General features: G+C 45.8%; 1 protein-coding gene and 1 pseudogene across 1 annotated transcript in view; one reads left to right on the top strand and one right to left on the bottom strand.

Moving 5' to 3' along the window:
* LOC129704352 (oocyte zinc finger protein XlCOF15-like) overlaps window positions 1-16,332 on the top strand; it is a 265,479-nt gene that overhangs the window by 221,664 nt on the left and 27,483 nt on the right. The gene's annotated exons all lie outside the window — the stretch shown is intronic.
* LOC129704299 (zinc finger protein 850-like) overlaps window positions 1-16,332 on the bottom strand; it is a 55,706-nt pseudogene that overhangs the window by 29,782 nt on the left and 9,592 nt on the right.

Raw genomic sequence — 16,332 nt, 5'->3', positions numbered from 1 at the left:
TCAAGACTAAAGACTTATCTATACTCCCAAGCCTTTCCTGGCGCCTCTGAGGGCTACATGTATATATGTATGTAGTTTGTTTTGTTGTGCTAACGAGAGTTGTTTTTTTAAATGTGCTATATAAATAAGTGACTTGACTTGACTTTTAGATAGACATATAGAAATTCAAGGAATAGAGAGATATGGATGATGTACAGGCAAATGAGATCAGTTTAACTTGTCATCAAATTTGGCTGAAGAACTCATTCCTGTGTTGTACTATTCTATCTATCCCTTACCCTTAATTTCCCAATCTCTACCGCATATGCTGCCAAGATGTCCACTTCAGTAAACACGATTTCCCTCCTGCTATTGTGTATAGAGTGCTCACCCATGTCTCTCAGATCTGCAGTTCTCCTCCTTCCTCCCACTCCCCCCCCCCACCCCCAGAGAGAGATCAAAGATAACATTCTCCAGGTCTACACCTTTTGCCCCACCAGTCCCCGTATCGAACACATCATTCTATGCCGTTTCCATGACCTTCAATGGTCCCACCAGTCCAATCCCCTCGTCCTGTCCCCATCCTTCTGTGCTTTCCAAAGAGACTGCTCTATCTCATAGAAACATAGAAATTATGTGCAAGAGTAGGCAATTCGGCCCTTCGAGCCTGCACCGCCATTCAATATGATCATGGCTGATCATCCAACTCAGTATCCTATACCTGCCTTCTCTCCATACCCCCTGATCCCTTTAGCCACAAGGGCCACATCTAACTACCTCTTAAATATAGCCAATGAACTGGCCTCAACTACCTTCTGTGGCAGAGAATTCCACAGATTCGCCACTCTCTGTGTGAAAAAATGTCTTCTCATCTCGGTCCTAAAAGATTTCCCCCTTATCCTTAAACTGTGACCCCTTGTCCTTAAACTGTATCTCCAACTCCTACGCTTGCTCATCCATTCCCATCCAAAACGCCCCCCTCCCAGACACTTTCTCTGCAACTGCAGGAGATGTAACTTCCACCCTCCATCCAGAGACCTCAGCAGACCTTCCAGGTGACACCAAGGCTCACCTACATATTTTCCAATCTTGTTTATTGATTTTGATGGTCCTGATGTGCAGAGCACTTTGCTCTGTCTATTTATTGTACTTGAGTTTGATCTGCTTATATTAATGCTTCGATTTAAATAGCATGCAATCTAAGCTTTTCATTGTACCTCAATGTACGGCACCTATTTTTCTATGTTTCAAGTAATGTCTCCCTATCTCATCCTCTTCTTTGCATCACCTCATTTCCCTTTCATCCCCCCTCTTCCATGTCCCCTTCAACTGTATCCTTCCCACCGACTTTACCATTTTACAACAAAAAACAAAAAACTATTTTTTTCACACAGAGAGTGGTGAATCTCTGGAATTCTCTGCCACAGAAGGTAGTTGAGGCCAGTTCATTGGCTATATTTAACAGGGAGTTAGATGTGGCCCTTGTGGCTAAAGGGATCAGGGGGTTTGGAGAGAGGGCAGGCACAGGGGTTGGATGATCAGCCATGATCATATTGAATGGCGGTGCAGGCTCAAAGGGCCGAATGGCCTACTCCTGCACCTAGTTTCTATGTTTCTATCACTCATCCTGTTCGTCTGACACCTTTGTTTCTTTTTCACCTCCAGTCTTTGTCACTTACTCCACCCATCTGCCAATCACCCTAGCCCCTCGCCTGCATCGACATATCACATGTCAAGTTTTGCCTCATCGCCACCTCTCTTGACCAACTTCCCCCCCCCCCCCCCTTCCATTGGTCTGAAGTTGGGAACCAGATGTCCTGACCATCCACTGAACTGATGCTGCCTGTCCTGTTGAGTTCCTCCAGCACTTTGTGTTTGCTCAAGTTTCTAACATCTGCGATCTCCTGTCTTTTTTTCAACCAGCCTCTATCTCGCCCTCCTGTTCATGTCTATATTCTAGTGATCTTCTCTCTACACTCTCAAGCTCTGGACCTGTAACATTGGCTATTCCTTTGCCTCCGCAGATGCTGCCTGAACCCGCGAGTTCCTCCAGCAGTTTATTTTTTACTTCTTGAGTTTTTGATTGTATTTGTTTTTAGTATCACCTGATCAGTTTGGAGAGCTTGCAAAACATAGCTTTCCACTGTACCTCGGCACAGGTAGCCATAATACACTTACACCTAAACCTAGCCTTTTATGCATTGTTTCCCATGGTTAGCTCACGTTTCCTTTAATATAATTTCACAGGGTGATAGTAATGGATCCACAGTCAGAAAGCTCAGATCAAGCAACACCTCCTGATCTGCTAGAGCCGCTCGATCCACAGGAACCTGACCATCAGCCATTTGACGTGGAAGCCAACAGCTCCATCCACAGCGCGGAGACGCTGTTTACGGGTTCCGAGTGTGGATCAGGCTTCGTCCCTGTATCCGGATTCACGGGTCACTGGAACAGACGCACCGGGGAGAAACCGTGGAAGTGCGGGTTCTGCGGGAAGGGATTCCTCTGCCCGTCCCACCTGGAAGCTCATCGCCGCAGCCACACCGGGGAGAGGCCCTTCACCTGCAACGTGTGCGGGAAAGGGTTCAAACAGTTGTCCCACCTGCAGGAGCATCGGCGAGTTCATTCCGGGGAGAGACCCTTCACCTGCTCCGAGTGCGGCAAAGGGTTCACGCAGTCGTCCAACCTGCTGATACACCAGCGGGTCCACACCGGGGAGAAGCCGTTCACCTGCACTCTGTGCGGGAAGGGATTCACTCGGTCAGACAGCCTGATGATGCACCAGCGACTTCACACCGGGGAGAGGCCCTTCACCTGTTTTAGATGCGGGAAGGGATTTGCTCATTCAGCCGGTCTCCGGAAGCACCAGCGAGTCCACAAGTGACTGCAGGAGCTGGATTCTACTGTCGGCGCTCCTGATCGTTATATCCAGGGTTGGAGAATATTCACTGTCCCAGCATGGGTTCATTATGCTGATGTTCACAGCCCCCTGTAGCTGAGCCAAAACCTAATGCTTTAGACAAATAAATTGTTGTTATCTCCAACATCTAGTGCATAGTCCATTTAAAGTCTACTCCCTGGCTTTGAGACACAGAAACGAGCATTTGTTTAAAGTTTTTTTTCGTGATATGGCAGATAGCAGACAGGATGGGGAGGGAGAAATGATCTGCTGATGGTAGGGTGGTTCAGGACTCTGCTCACAAAAGTCATTTGGAGAAGAGTGATGAAACATTCCTACATTGTACAAGGCTGGGACTATTGCTACAATTTAAAATTGATGTTGGGTCAATTGGTTAATTTGAAATAGGTTCAATTTGAAATAATGATTTCAGCTCTTCAAGTGAACACACTCAAGTGTCATAGAGCCATACTCCGCGCTATTTAAATGTGATGAGATTTCTGTCTATCACGTCATTTAAGTTTTAGATCCCAAACACTCTGAGTGAAAATATCTTTCCTTATTTCTCTCATGCTTCTTCCAAGTAGTTGTAATACTTGGAGGAAGGATGAGAGGGAAACACAATGTGGCCACTGCCTCACACCATCAGAGACCCGGGTTCAATCCCAACCTTGGATGCTGTCTGTGAGGAGTTTGCACATTCTCCCTATGACTGAGTAGGTTTCCTCTAAGTGCTCTGGTTTCCTCCCACATCCCAAACACGTGCAGGTTTGTTGGTCAATTGTCCTCTGTAAGATTGCCCCAAGTGTATAGGGGGTGGATGGGAAACTGGTGTAACATTGAACTAGTGCGAACATGTGGTCGATTTTTGGCTTGGACGGGCTGAAAGGCCTGTTTCCACGCTGTTTCTCTAAACTAAACTATTTGGACAAGAGTTGGCCTTTGCAGTGGGATCACAATCACCAGGACCCAGTGGCTTGTACCCAAGGGTTTGACAGGGACAGTTGTGCCACTGGTTGAAGTATTTCCAAAGCTCGGAGATTCCAGTGGGTTCCAAAACTGTTCATGTATGCTCCACGTTTAAGAAGGGGAGGGTAGAAAAGATGTGTATCTATAGGTTTGTTAGCTTAGCATCTATTGTTGTAAAGGTGCAGCCATCTATAATTAAAGGGAGAATTATTCTTCGTATCGAGCCCACATACAAAATCAGAAGTTGTTCATCCAGAGCTGAACACACTTCTCGGCATCTGCATACAATGGTGTCTGTCTTGTCGCTTCTTGTGCGCGATGGTGGAAAGATTGGCGGATACAGAGCCGTGACATGAACGCTCTTTCCTTGACCATAAGGAAGAATTAACTGGGTTATTTACAAAAGCTGAAAGTAATCAAACTAAGTAAAAGCTAATGACTTCAGACAAATTTGCTGCATTTCAAGGGGGCAAGTCACAGTAGACAAGAAGATAGCAGTGCTGGTGTAACTCAGCGGGTCAGGTAGCATCATGGAGAACATTGATAGGTGATAAGAGTCGTAGAGTGATACAGTGTGGAAACAGGCCCATCGGCCAACTTGCCCACACCACCCAACATGTCCCAGCTACACTAGTCCCACCTGCCTGTGCTTGGCCCATATCCCTCCAAACCAGTCCTATCCATGTACCTGTCTAACTGTTTCTTAAACGTTGGGATAATCTCAGCCTCAACTACCTATTCTGGCAACTTGTTCCATACACCCACTGCTCTTTGTGTGAAAAAGTTACTCCTCAGATTTCTATTTTCCCCTTTACCTTGAACCTATGTCCTCTGGTCCTTGATTCAAATACTCTGGGCATAAGATTCTGTGCATCTACCCAATCTATTCCTCTCATGATTTTATACACCTCTATAATATCACCCCTCATCCTCCTGCACACCAAGGAATAGAGACCCAGCCGACTCAACCTCTCCCTATAGTTCAGACCCTCTATTCCTGACAACATCCTTGTAAATCTTCTCTGAACCATTTCAAGCTTGACAATATCTTTCCTATAACATGGTGCCCAGAACTGAACACAATATTCTAAAAGCAGTCTCACCAACGTCTTATACAACTGCAACATGACTTACCAACTTTTTGCGTCGGGATCCGTCTTCAGTCTCAAGAAGGATTCCAATCTGAAATGTCACCTGTCCATGTTCTCCAGAGAAACTGCCTGGCCCGCTGAGTTACTCTCGCACTTTTTCTCCTTTTGTAAACCATAATCTGTAGGAATTGTTTCTACACAGTAGAGGGGAATTTGCAGATAAAATACACTAAGATTTTCAAATCACATTTGACAAGGAGCCACATGTGTTGCTGGTGCTCACGATAAGAACTCATGGAGTTGGGGAAGTGAATTGGCACAGATTGAAGATTGGTTATTGTATGAAAGGCAGAGTATTGGAATAAACGGGTCTCAGGATAGAAGGATACATCTCGGGAATGGCATAGAATGGAATACTTTATTGTCACATGTGACAAGGCACTGAAATTCTTTGCTTGCATATCAAAGGTATGCAAATAGTCGCCACATACCGCGCTGACAAAGTTACAACATATCTCAGCCTTTGTTCGCTTCCCCTCCCCCACTCCGGGTCCTACATAGTTCTCCCCTCCCCCCTCCTGGTGGTCCCCCTGCTCCAGTCCCCCATTGTTGGTGGTGAATCTTCAGCATTCTAAATCCCAGAGGGCAGAAAAGGCTCTCCGGAGATGCTGTCTGACCCGCAGAGTTACCACAGCATTTTGTGTCCTCTGTACATCATTGTTTCTCGGGTCTCTGCTGTTTACTATATACGCCATGCATGAATTAGACAACTTAAAAAATACATTAACTCACCCTTGTCTGGGTTAAATTCCCTCTACCACTGCTCTGCCCAATTTTCCAGCTGATCTATGTTTCCTCTGTGTTCTCCGGCAACCTAGCCTCACAGGCCAGGATTCTATTCCTCTGAGCGCAAGAGGATTAAGGGTGATCTTAGAGAGATGTATAATATCATGAGAGGAATAGACGTGGTAAATGCATTGGTCTTTTACCCAGAGTTGCGGAATGAAGAACCCGAGGACAAAGGTTCAAGGTGAGGGGGAGATTTAATAAGGACCTGAGGGGCAACTTTTTTAGATGGGGCATGTAGTTCGACAAGTACAATTTAGTCCGATGGGCCTGTTTTCATGCTGTATGACTACAGTATGTACAGTTCCACCACATCAAACTTTGGTTGCCATAATAGAAACATAGAAAATACGTGGAGTAGGCCATTCGGCCCTTCGAGCCTGCACCGCCATTTAATATGATCATGGCTGATCATCCAACTCAGTATCCTGTGCCTGTCTTCTCTCCATACCCCCTGATCCCCTTAGCCACATCTAATTCCCTCTTAAATATAGCCAATGAACTGACTACTATAGGGCGCAATTAAATGCTTTATTTGCATGAAGTTCACGGAGAAAAAAGTATAATAAATGCAACATAAATAGGATGAGTTCAAAATGGGGTAACATTGTTGCTCAAAAATCCGAGTAACGCGATTGAATATTATTTATTGAAACATCTGACTGAGGAAGAGGTAAGTTTATGAGGCTGCAACTCCGGTAATCGGTGTGGAAGATAATTATTTCAGCATCTACTTTTCTATTTTCAGACATACATTTTAGGTCTTTGATGCAACGATACTATTAACAAAATTTGAACAGAGTCCAATTAAACAAAGATTGTCAACATTTGAAACCATGTCATAGGTAAGAATATTTAGATTTAAAACCTCAACTGATGGTTTAAAAGAGCAACTTTGTGTTTGTGGGGTTGGGTATTTTTGAGAGAAGCAGAAGCTTGAAGGAGGTAAGTATGGGGCATAGTAGAATAATTAACACAGAGTGTGTGCTAGAGTCCAGAACTGAGAGGCAGATATCACACCAGAAATAGAAACAGGAACAGGCCGATCAGCTCCTTCCTGCCTGCTCTGCCGTTGAACAAGGTCCTTTTCCTCAGCGCCATGTTCTTTCACTGACCCCAAGTTCCTGCTTCCATGACTACAGGACAGAGGAGGCTTAGAGATGGTGGGAGTGAGGACAGGGAGGGAACAAAAAAAACACCAAATTATTTTTAAATTGTATCACGAGACTGAACCTAGTGTCAGTCAGCTAACTCAGAAGTCTGAGAAATTGTAGAAACAAGGAACTGTAGCTGCTGGTTTACAAAAAAAAAGGCTCAAAGGGCTGGAGTAACTCAGGGTGTAGCAGCATCCATGGGGAACACGGATAGGTGACAGTTCAGGTCGGGATCCTTCTTCAGATAGATTGTAGGGTGGGGGGGGGGGGGGGAGGAAGGGAAGCCTGTAAGTACCTGAGAGCTGAGGGTCAGGACACAGCATGACAGCTAATAGGTGAACATAAACAAGGAGAGGGGGTGAGATTGGCTGATGGACAAATGACCAGAGATTGAAAAAAAAACAAGATGTGAGACAAAGGGTTTGAAGGGTTGCGAATTGTGAAGCCAGAGAAGGAAGGGAGGGGGGTTAGAAATAGTCGCGAGTCCAGGTGTGGGACAGGGAAGGGGGAGGTTATCTAACATTGAAGAATTATACTTCATATCGATGGGTGTAAGCTACCCAAGCGAAATATAAGGTGCGGTGTTTTCAGCCATGAGTTTACATGGCAGCCAAACCTCCCACGGATCGTCGCGGTTGAGAAGGTGCCCTGTCAGTGTTAAACAAGCCGGGAGCGCTGCAGACGTGACACCGTAGGTACGCGACCGTGGACACGAACGTTTCTCGATCTCGGCAGCAGGAAGGAGCGGAACTTCGCAGCCTAGTGTGAAGTCACCTGAGCGTCCAGGCCCTGGGCCGAGATGCAGCGCACGGCTCCACGCCATTTGCAGAATCACTGCGGGAGGCCGCACAGGGGGCAGCCCCACAACCTGAAGAATGGTCTCGATCCGAAACGTCATCTATTTTCTCCACAGATGCTGTCTGACCCGCTGAGTTACTCCAGCCTTTTGTGTCCATCTTTGGTTTAAACCAGCATCTGCAGTTCCTTCCCACACATCCTTCCTTATAATCTCCGCCCGCTCTCCACACCCCAACATCAGGGAGTTCCACCCTTAATATTCTAAAGGTAAATAAATACTGGAGATTGTCAGCAGATTCCATGGGTCCCTGATCCTTCTGTGGAACTTGGAAAGTGACAACATACCTTTAGTGTATTTTTGCCCAGAGAGTGAAGGTGGACGTGGACAAAGGGAACAAGCGAAGGATTCCCCTTATTTCAGGACTCCCTCAACATCGGGAACATTTTTCCTGCATCTAACCTGTCCATTCCTTTTAAGAATGTTATATGTTTCTATAAGATATCCTCTCATTCTTCTAAATTCCAGTGAAAACAAACCCAGTCAACCGATCGTTTCATCATAAATCAGTCCCGCCATTCCGGGAATTAAGCTGGTAAACCTATGCTGTACTCCCTCAATAGGGTGATTTCACGAAAGGTCACTGGGTCATAGGTCGTCACGCACGGAGCCGCAAAATCCAACTGGGGTACAAACGTAACTTCCAGTACATGTTATTAATGCTAGAAACGCGTACTTTCAAACCTGTTAAAAACCGCGAAAGCGGTTAGTTTTTGCGCTATAAATAACTGTGCAAGTCGGGGTGACCGTGAGACACAGCTATCCTACTTTAGAGTTCCAAAGATTAAGAAAAATAAAGGTAAAGAGAAGAGAGAGTTGAAGGGACAATAACAGCGGAAGTTGTTTGCTCACTGCATTTCATCAAAACATCAATAATGCCTTAGCTTTGATGAAATGCAGTGAGCAAACGCGATAATTCACGATATTTTCTATCTTTATAACATCTCTAATTTAATAAAAATGTGCAAGTCTTCTTCATTCAATTCAATTCAACTTTAATGTCATCGCACAAATACAAGTATGAGTACAACGAAATGCAGTTTTGCGTCAGTCCGTAGTAGTTGTACATAAATAAATAAATAAATAAATAAATAAATAAATAGATAAATAAATAAATAAATAAATAGATAAATAAATAAATAGATAGATAGATAGAAAGAAAGAGAGAAGATACAGAATAATCAAGAAATACAGAGTAATTAAACAATGGGGACGGAGGGACCAGAGAAATCTATCGGCGGGACTCCGAGTTCAGCAGTGTAATTGTTTTGTTGTAGAAGCTGTTCCTCATCCTATTTGTACGTGACCTGAGGCTCCTGTACCGCCTCCCTGATGGGAGGAGGGCAAACAGTCCATGGTTGGGGTGTGAGGGGTCTTTGATGATCTTCCCAGCCCGTCTCAGACACCGTTTTCGGTGGAGGGCATCCATGGCAGGGAGCGGGGCACCGATGATGTGTTCATATCGAGTTTCAGGGGTGATTTATATTTAAAAAATTAACACAATATGTGAAAATTTCATGTAGTTTGGTGACTTGGGTCACGAAACTGCAGAATATAGCTCCTCGGCCCACAGCCTATTATACTCAAATCCTTTTGCTATGAATGCTTCCTCCAACCCTATCTATTGCACGCGTTGCTCTAGGTGTCAGCTGCTCTATATCGGTGAGACCAAGCGTAGGCTTGGCGATCGCTTCGCCCAACACCTCCGCTTTGAACATTTCAGGAAATACCATCAAATTCCAGGAAATTTGGAAAAAAATTGAGGTGTGGAAGCATTGGATGGAGGAGAGATGGGTAGAATAAAGTGAGTATCCCTGGTGGGGTGAGACCAAGAGAGCTAAAGGCGAACAGTGAGTGCAGGAGAAGCATTTAACCTGTTTAATGTGTCACTGCCCAGATTGTGGGACAAGCCCAGTGGCCAGACGTCTCCCCCCAAAGAAATGCAAACTGAGCCAACGTGATGACAAGCTGTAATGGCCGGTTCTGATGCAGACAGAAGGAGAGAGTTACCTGAAGTTGAAGAATTCGACGCTGAGTCTGGAGGCTGCACCGAGTCCGTCCCGACGGAAGATGAGGTTTTGTTGCTCGATCTCGAGCACGAGCCGCGGATCAATGACGGCCGGCAGCCGGCTTCACCGAGGTGCGCAAGCGCGGCGCCGGCGGCCGGCTTCCCGACGGAGAGCACATGTTTAGCAGCTGGTACACAAAAATGCTGGAGAAACTCAGCGGGTGCAGCAGCATCTATGGAGCGAAGGAAATAGGCGACGTTTCGGGCCGAAACCCTTCTTCAGGTGTTTAGTAGCTGTCTCTATGGCTACTGCGCATGCGTGGGTCGTCCAGCCGCCTATATTTGCCGGTGGTGGCGGCGGTGCGCATGTGCGCTGTTTGTGTGCCGGCATCGGAACGCGGGAAGCGCGAGCGGCGGCGGCGGCGGCGACGGCGACGGTTGGGTTTGCGCGCCAACGGTTGGGTTCGCGCGCCAACGGTTGGGTTCGCGCGCCAACGGTTGGGTTCGCGCGGCGGCGGCGGGTGCGGGCGGTCTGAGGCAAAGATTATATACTAGAGGAGCTATAATCTTTGGTCTGAGGGGAGGAGGGTCTGGAGGAGCAGGTTTTCGGAGGAAGGAGCGGTGGGAGGGGAATATGGGGGCTCAAACCATTTTACAATCTATTCTGGTTGTCTATCCCTGCCATGGATGCCCTCCACCGCAAACGGTGTTTGAGACGGGCCGGGAAAATCATCAACGACCCCCCTCACCCTAACCATGGACTATTTGCCCTCGGTACAGGAGCCTCAGGTCTCGCACAAGCAGGCTGAGGAACAGCTTTTTCAATAACACCAATAACACTGCTGAACTAACAGTCCCGTCGCTAGCTATCTTTAGACTCTCCCATTTGTATACATTTATTTGCCTATGTACCAGTTTAATTCATCCACAGTCCACACATTGTTAACCAGTATTTTTATTTATTTTTATTTTGTACTTTTATTTTTATTTCTACTTTCTTGCACTATGGCCAGACGCTAAACTGCAATTTGTTGTATCTGCACTCGTATTTGTGCAATGACAATAAAGTTGAATTGAATTGGAATTCTGCAAGTGCCGCCACAGATTTGGATGGCTGCTTGCATTCCTTCCTCCTTTCACAAGGATGGAAGAAATAAACTGGGCAATGGCAGGCCAGTTCGCGGTGAGTAGATTAACAGAATCAACTCTGAGGAACAACCTCACCCATAATTTCTCATGGCACAGCTGAAGACACTCCGTATGGATATATTTCTGGAAGGTTGATTCTGACAAAGTCTCTGACCAGAAACGTTAACTGTTTTTCTCTCCACAAATACTGCCTCTCTTGTTTAATGTTTTCAATATTTTCAATTTCCATTTCAGATTTCCAGCATCTTTGACAAAGAAAACTGAGGAGAGAGAAAACTAATTTGTTAACGTTGCGATAGTACCTGTCTCAACTACCTCCTGCAGCAGCTTGTTCCATATACCCGCCTCCGTACTCTAAAAAAAAGTTATCCCTCGAGTTCCTATCATATCCTTCTCCTATCACCTTAAACCTATGTCCTATCGTTTATGATTCCCCTACCCTGGGTAAAAGACTCTGTGCATTTACCCTATCTGTTCCTCATGATCTTATACACCTGTACCTCATCCTCCTGCACTCCAAGGTATAAAGTCCTAACTTGCCAATCCTCTCCCTGTAACTCAGGCCCTCGAGTCCTGGCAAAAGTATAAGAAGTAAAGTAGATGAGCTTGAGGCTCAGTTAGAGGTTGGTAGGTATGACGTTGTGGGGATTACCGAGATGTGGCTGCAGGAGGATCGAATATTCAGGGTTATACATCCAATAGAAAGGACAGGCAGGTGGGCAGGGGGGGGGGGGGGGGGGGGGGTGGTAGCTCTGCTGGTGATGGATGGAATTCAGTTCCTCGCGAGGGAAGACATAGGGACTGACGAGGTAGAGTCACTGTGGATTGAGTTGAGGAATTGCAAAGGCAAGAAGACACTAATTGATGTTATCTACAGACCCCCAAATAGTAGCCCGGATATAGGGTGTAAGTTGCAACAGGAGTTAAAAATGGCATGTAACAAAAGTAATGCAACTGTGGTGATGGGGGATTTCAATGTGCAGGTAGACTGGGAAAATCTGGTTGGTTCAGGACCGCAAGAAAGAGAGTTTGTAGAGTGCCTCTGATATGGATTCTTAGAGCAGCTTGTAATGGAGCCGACCAGAGAAAAGGCAATTCTGGATTTAGTGTTGTCCAATGAACCAGATTTGATAAGAGAACTCGAGGTAAAGTAACCACTTGGAGGTAGTGATCATAATATGATTAGATTTAGTCTGTAATTTGAGAAGGAGAAGGTTAAATCGGAAGTGTCCGTGATACAGTTGAACAAAGGGGACTATGAAGGCATAAGGGAGGAGCTAGCCAAGGTTGACTGGAATGGGATCCTAGCAGGAATGACAGTGGAACAGCAATGGCGGGAGTTTTCTGGGCATAATCCCAATTCTGTGACCCAACTCCCAATGTTCACCCTTGCTCCATATCCCTTAATCGTTTGCTTAATAAATATTCCTAAATCTTACATTTCACAGTTGTAATTCACCCACTTGTGGAAAAGAGTTCCAGACTCTTACTGTGAAGGAATTTCACCACTGCTTCCAAAAGACATGACTCCCTAGTCCTACGCCCAGAGTCCTCACCACCACAACCACCAGTGAGTCGGGAGACACTATCAGTTATGATCAGTATCACAACAACTTCAAGCAAATGATCTTTTAAATAACTAAACTGTCAGGAGTACAATTCCCGCTATTAAATGAGAAGATTTGGAATAGAATATACCACTCAGCCTATTGAGTTTGTTCGCCATTCGATAGTGGCCAATCTATTTTCCCTCTGGTGCTAGAATCTCCCACTACTGGAAACATTCTCTCTGAAGTCTGAAGAAGGGTCTCGACCCAAAACGTTGCCCATTCCTTTGCTCCATAGATGCTGCCTCACCCGCTGAGTTACTCCAGCATTTTGTGTCTAACATACTCTCCACATCCAATCTATCTAGACTTTTCATTATTAAATAGACAATGCAATGGGTGTTCAAGATCAAGACATTTACTCAGCATCTGTCAAAGTGCATTAGTCTCCAGCCCAGCCAGAAGGCCTGACAACTTCACAGGAATTAACTCAGGCTGGAACAGTGAATGCAGTGCAACCATGGATAGCATTATCAGGAGCAACAACAGCAGAATCCTCCTGCAGTCACTTGTGGACTCGCTGGTGCCTCCATAGACCAGCTGACTGAGTAAATCCCTTCCCACATCTAAAACAGGTGAACGGCTTCTCCCCGGTGTGAACCCGTTGGTGTGTCCTCAGGCTAGATGACTGGGTGAACCCTTTCCCACACTCGGAGCAGATGTAGGGCCTCTCCCCGGTGTGAACTCGTTGGTGCGTCTTCAGATCTGATGACTGAATAAACCCTTTCCCACACTGGGAGCAGGTAAAAGGCCTCGCTCCTGAATGAACCTGCAGGTGTATCACCAGGCTGTCCGACCGGCTGAACGCCTGTCCGCACTCGGAGCAGGTAAACGGCCTCTCCCCGGTGTGAACTCGCTGGTGAATCATCAGGCTGTACGACTGAGTGAATCCCTTCCCACACTCGGAGCAGATGAACGGCTTTTCCCCGGTGTGAACTCGAAGGTGCTGCTGCAAATGAGATGAGCGGGTGAATCCCTTCCCGCACTCGGAGCAGGCGAACGGCTTCTCCCCGGTGTGAACCCGCCGGTGCTCCTGCAGATGGGATGATTGAGTGAACCTCTTCCCGCACTCGGAGCAGGTGAATGGCCTCTCCCCGGTGTGCAGGCGTTGGTGCCTCTGCAAATTGGATGGATGGTTAAACCTCTTCCCACACACGGGGCAAGTGAACGGCCTCTCCCCCGTGTGGACCTGCTGGTGAGTGCAAAAGCTTGACGATTGAGTGAATCCCTTCCCGCACTCCGAGCAGGTGTACGGCCTCTCCCCGGTGTGAACTCGCTGGTGTGTCACCAGGCTGGAAGACCAAGTGAATCCCTTTCCGCACTCAGAGCAGGTAAATGGTCTCTCCCCGGTGTGAACTTGCTGGTTTTCTGCAAAGCTCGAAGAGTCGGCGAATCCCTCCCGGCAGTCAGAGCAGGTGAAAGGCCTCTCCCCAGTGTGAACTCGCTGGTGATTATTCATCAGACTGGATGGTCCATTGAATCCCTCCCCACACACGGAAGAAGTGAATGATTTATTTCTGTTACAAACCGGTTGTGGTCTCAACAGATCGGATGACATTTTGAGTTCTTCACAAACTTGGAGCAGATGATGTCCTAACTCCAGTGCTGGTGTGTTGCCTTGGGATTTAAGGATCAAAAGAAAACTGGAAATTTCATTCCAGACACAGAACAGATGTTCATTTACAATTCGAAAGGGGAATTGCTACTTTTTCAAGGGTCAGCCATACACTTTGATCTATTGCTTTTAATCAACAAAATGTTTGCTCTTTCCTTCTCAGAAGCAAAGATAATTTCAAATGTCTCCCTCCAAGACAGTTCATTAAACTGATCCTCAAATGCAGAACACGCATATGGTTTCTCGCTGGTGTGCCTGGCATGCCATCTTCTCTGACAATGTGACTGGCCAAAGATCTTCCTATCATTAATGCTTTCTATTATTAGTCCAGTGGTATGAGTCTCAATGTCGTTGGTCATACTGCAGTTTGTAATCCCTTCTCAGACATTCTCCAGAAAATCATCGTCTCTTCTGTATTCAAATATTGTTGGTATATATATGCTGGTGAACTGACAGTGAAGATCTGAATATGGGATTCCCGTTAACAAATCCTCTTCTAATTATATCCTTTAAAAAATAATGCATAAAAGACATTATTAAGTATAGCATTTCAGACATGATCATTTTAGTCTTAACGATGAGCTGTGACTTAGTAGCACTGTTATCTCTGCTGGAAGATTGGAGACTTAATTCCAACTCCAGCAAGAACAAAACAAAACCAAGCCCAATAATCAATTCAATGCTGGCGGAATACCACACTTGGTCGTAACATCTTTCACAAAAGTCTCTAAACAGCATGGAAACAGACCCTTCTGCCCACCATCAATCATTATTCACATCAGTTGTATGTTATACCACTTTCACATCCACCCCCATAATTGGGACAATTTACAGAGGCCAATTAACCTACAAAACCGCAAACCTTTTAGATGGGAGGGAGGAAACCCGAGGGAAACCCATAGGGAGAACGTGCAAACTCCACACAGACAGCTTCCGAGGTCAGGATTGAACCCGGGACTATGGCGCTGTGAGGCAACAGTTGTTCCGCCCACGGCACCCTGCTTCAAAAGGACAACAAATTGTGTTTTTATTGCCAGGATCTCAGAATAAATGTAAGAGATGAAGAGCTTTGGTGAGATACGTAATTCTCGGCACAACAGAGGAACCTCAAGAAATAGAAACATAGAAAATAGGTGCAGGAGGAGCCCATTCGGCCCTTTGAGCCAGCACCGACATTCATTGTGATCATGGCTGATTGTCCCCTATCAATAACCCGTGCCTGCCTTCTACCCATATCCCTTGACTCAACTAGTCCCTAGAGCTCTATCTAACTCTTTCTTAAATCCATCCAGTGACTTGGCCTCCACTACCCTCTGTGGCAGGGAATTCCATAAATTCACAACTCTCTGGGTGAAAACGTTTTTCTCACCTCAGTCTTAAATGACCTCCCCTTTATTCTAAGACTGTGGCCCCTGGTTCTGGACTCACCCAACATTGGGAACATTTTTCCTGCATCTAGCTTGTCCAGTCATTTTATAATTTTATATGTTTCTATAAGATATCCCCTCATCCTTCTAAACTCCAGTGAATACAAGCCTAGTCTTTTCAATCTTTCCTCATATGACAGTCCTGCCATCCCAGGGATCAATCTGACATAGTGCTAAATATCATTGTGCCTGGAGGGAGTAAATTAAGGGCTAGAGGCAAAGGATAAGAAATGAAGATAAAGTACATGCAAGGAACTACAGATGTTGCAATCTTGAGCAAAACACAAAGTGCTGGAACAACCCAACGCCAAGGCAGGGAAAAGGACAGGTGACATTTTGTGTCGGGGCCTTTCTTTGGATTCAGAAATGGAGATAACAGGAGAACCAAAAGTAAGAAGATGAAAACAGTTCTTTACAACGTTAATTGTTGTGGTGTATCTGGGTGGTTTTTACAATCATATATCATGAAGAACCCTTCGAGATGGTGCTAGTGTACTGGAGCCTACCAGGGAGAAGGCAATTCTGGATTTAGTGTTGTGTAATGAACCGGATTTGATAAGGGAACTCGAGGTAAAGGAGCCATTAGTAGGTAGTGACCATAATATGATGTTTTAATCTACAATTTAAGAGAGAGAAGGGAGAACTAAAAATAAAATACGGGGAAAAAAGATGAGGTACGATGGTAAACCAGCCAAGAATATAAAGGAGGATACTAAAAGCTTCTTTAGGTAC

The sequence above is a fragment of the Leucoraja erinacea genome, chromosome 15, assembly GCF_028641065.1.
Source record: "Leucoraja erinacea ecotype New England chromosome 15, Leri_hhj_1, whole genome shotgun sequence".
NCBI classification, from domain to species: Eukaryota; Metazoa; Chordata; class Chondrichthyes; order Rajiformes; family Rajidae; genus Leucoraja; species Leucoraja erinaceus.
This window is presented reverse-complemented; position numbering and strand designations above follow the sequence as displayed.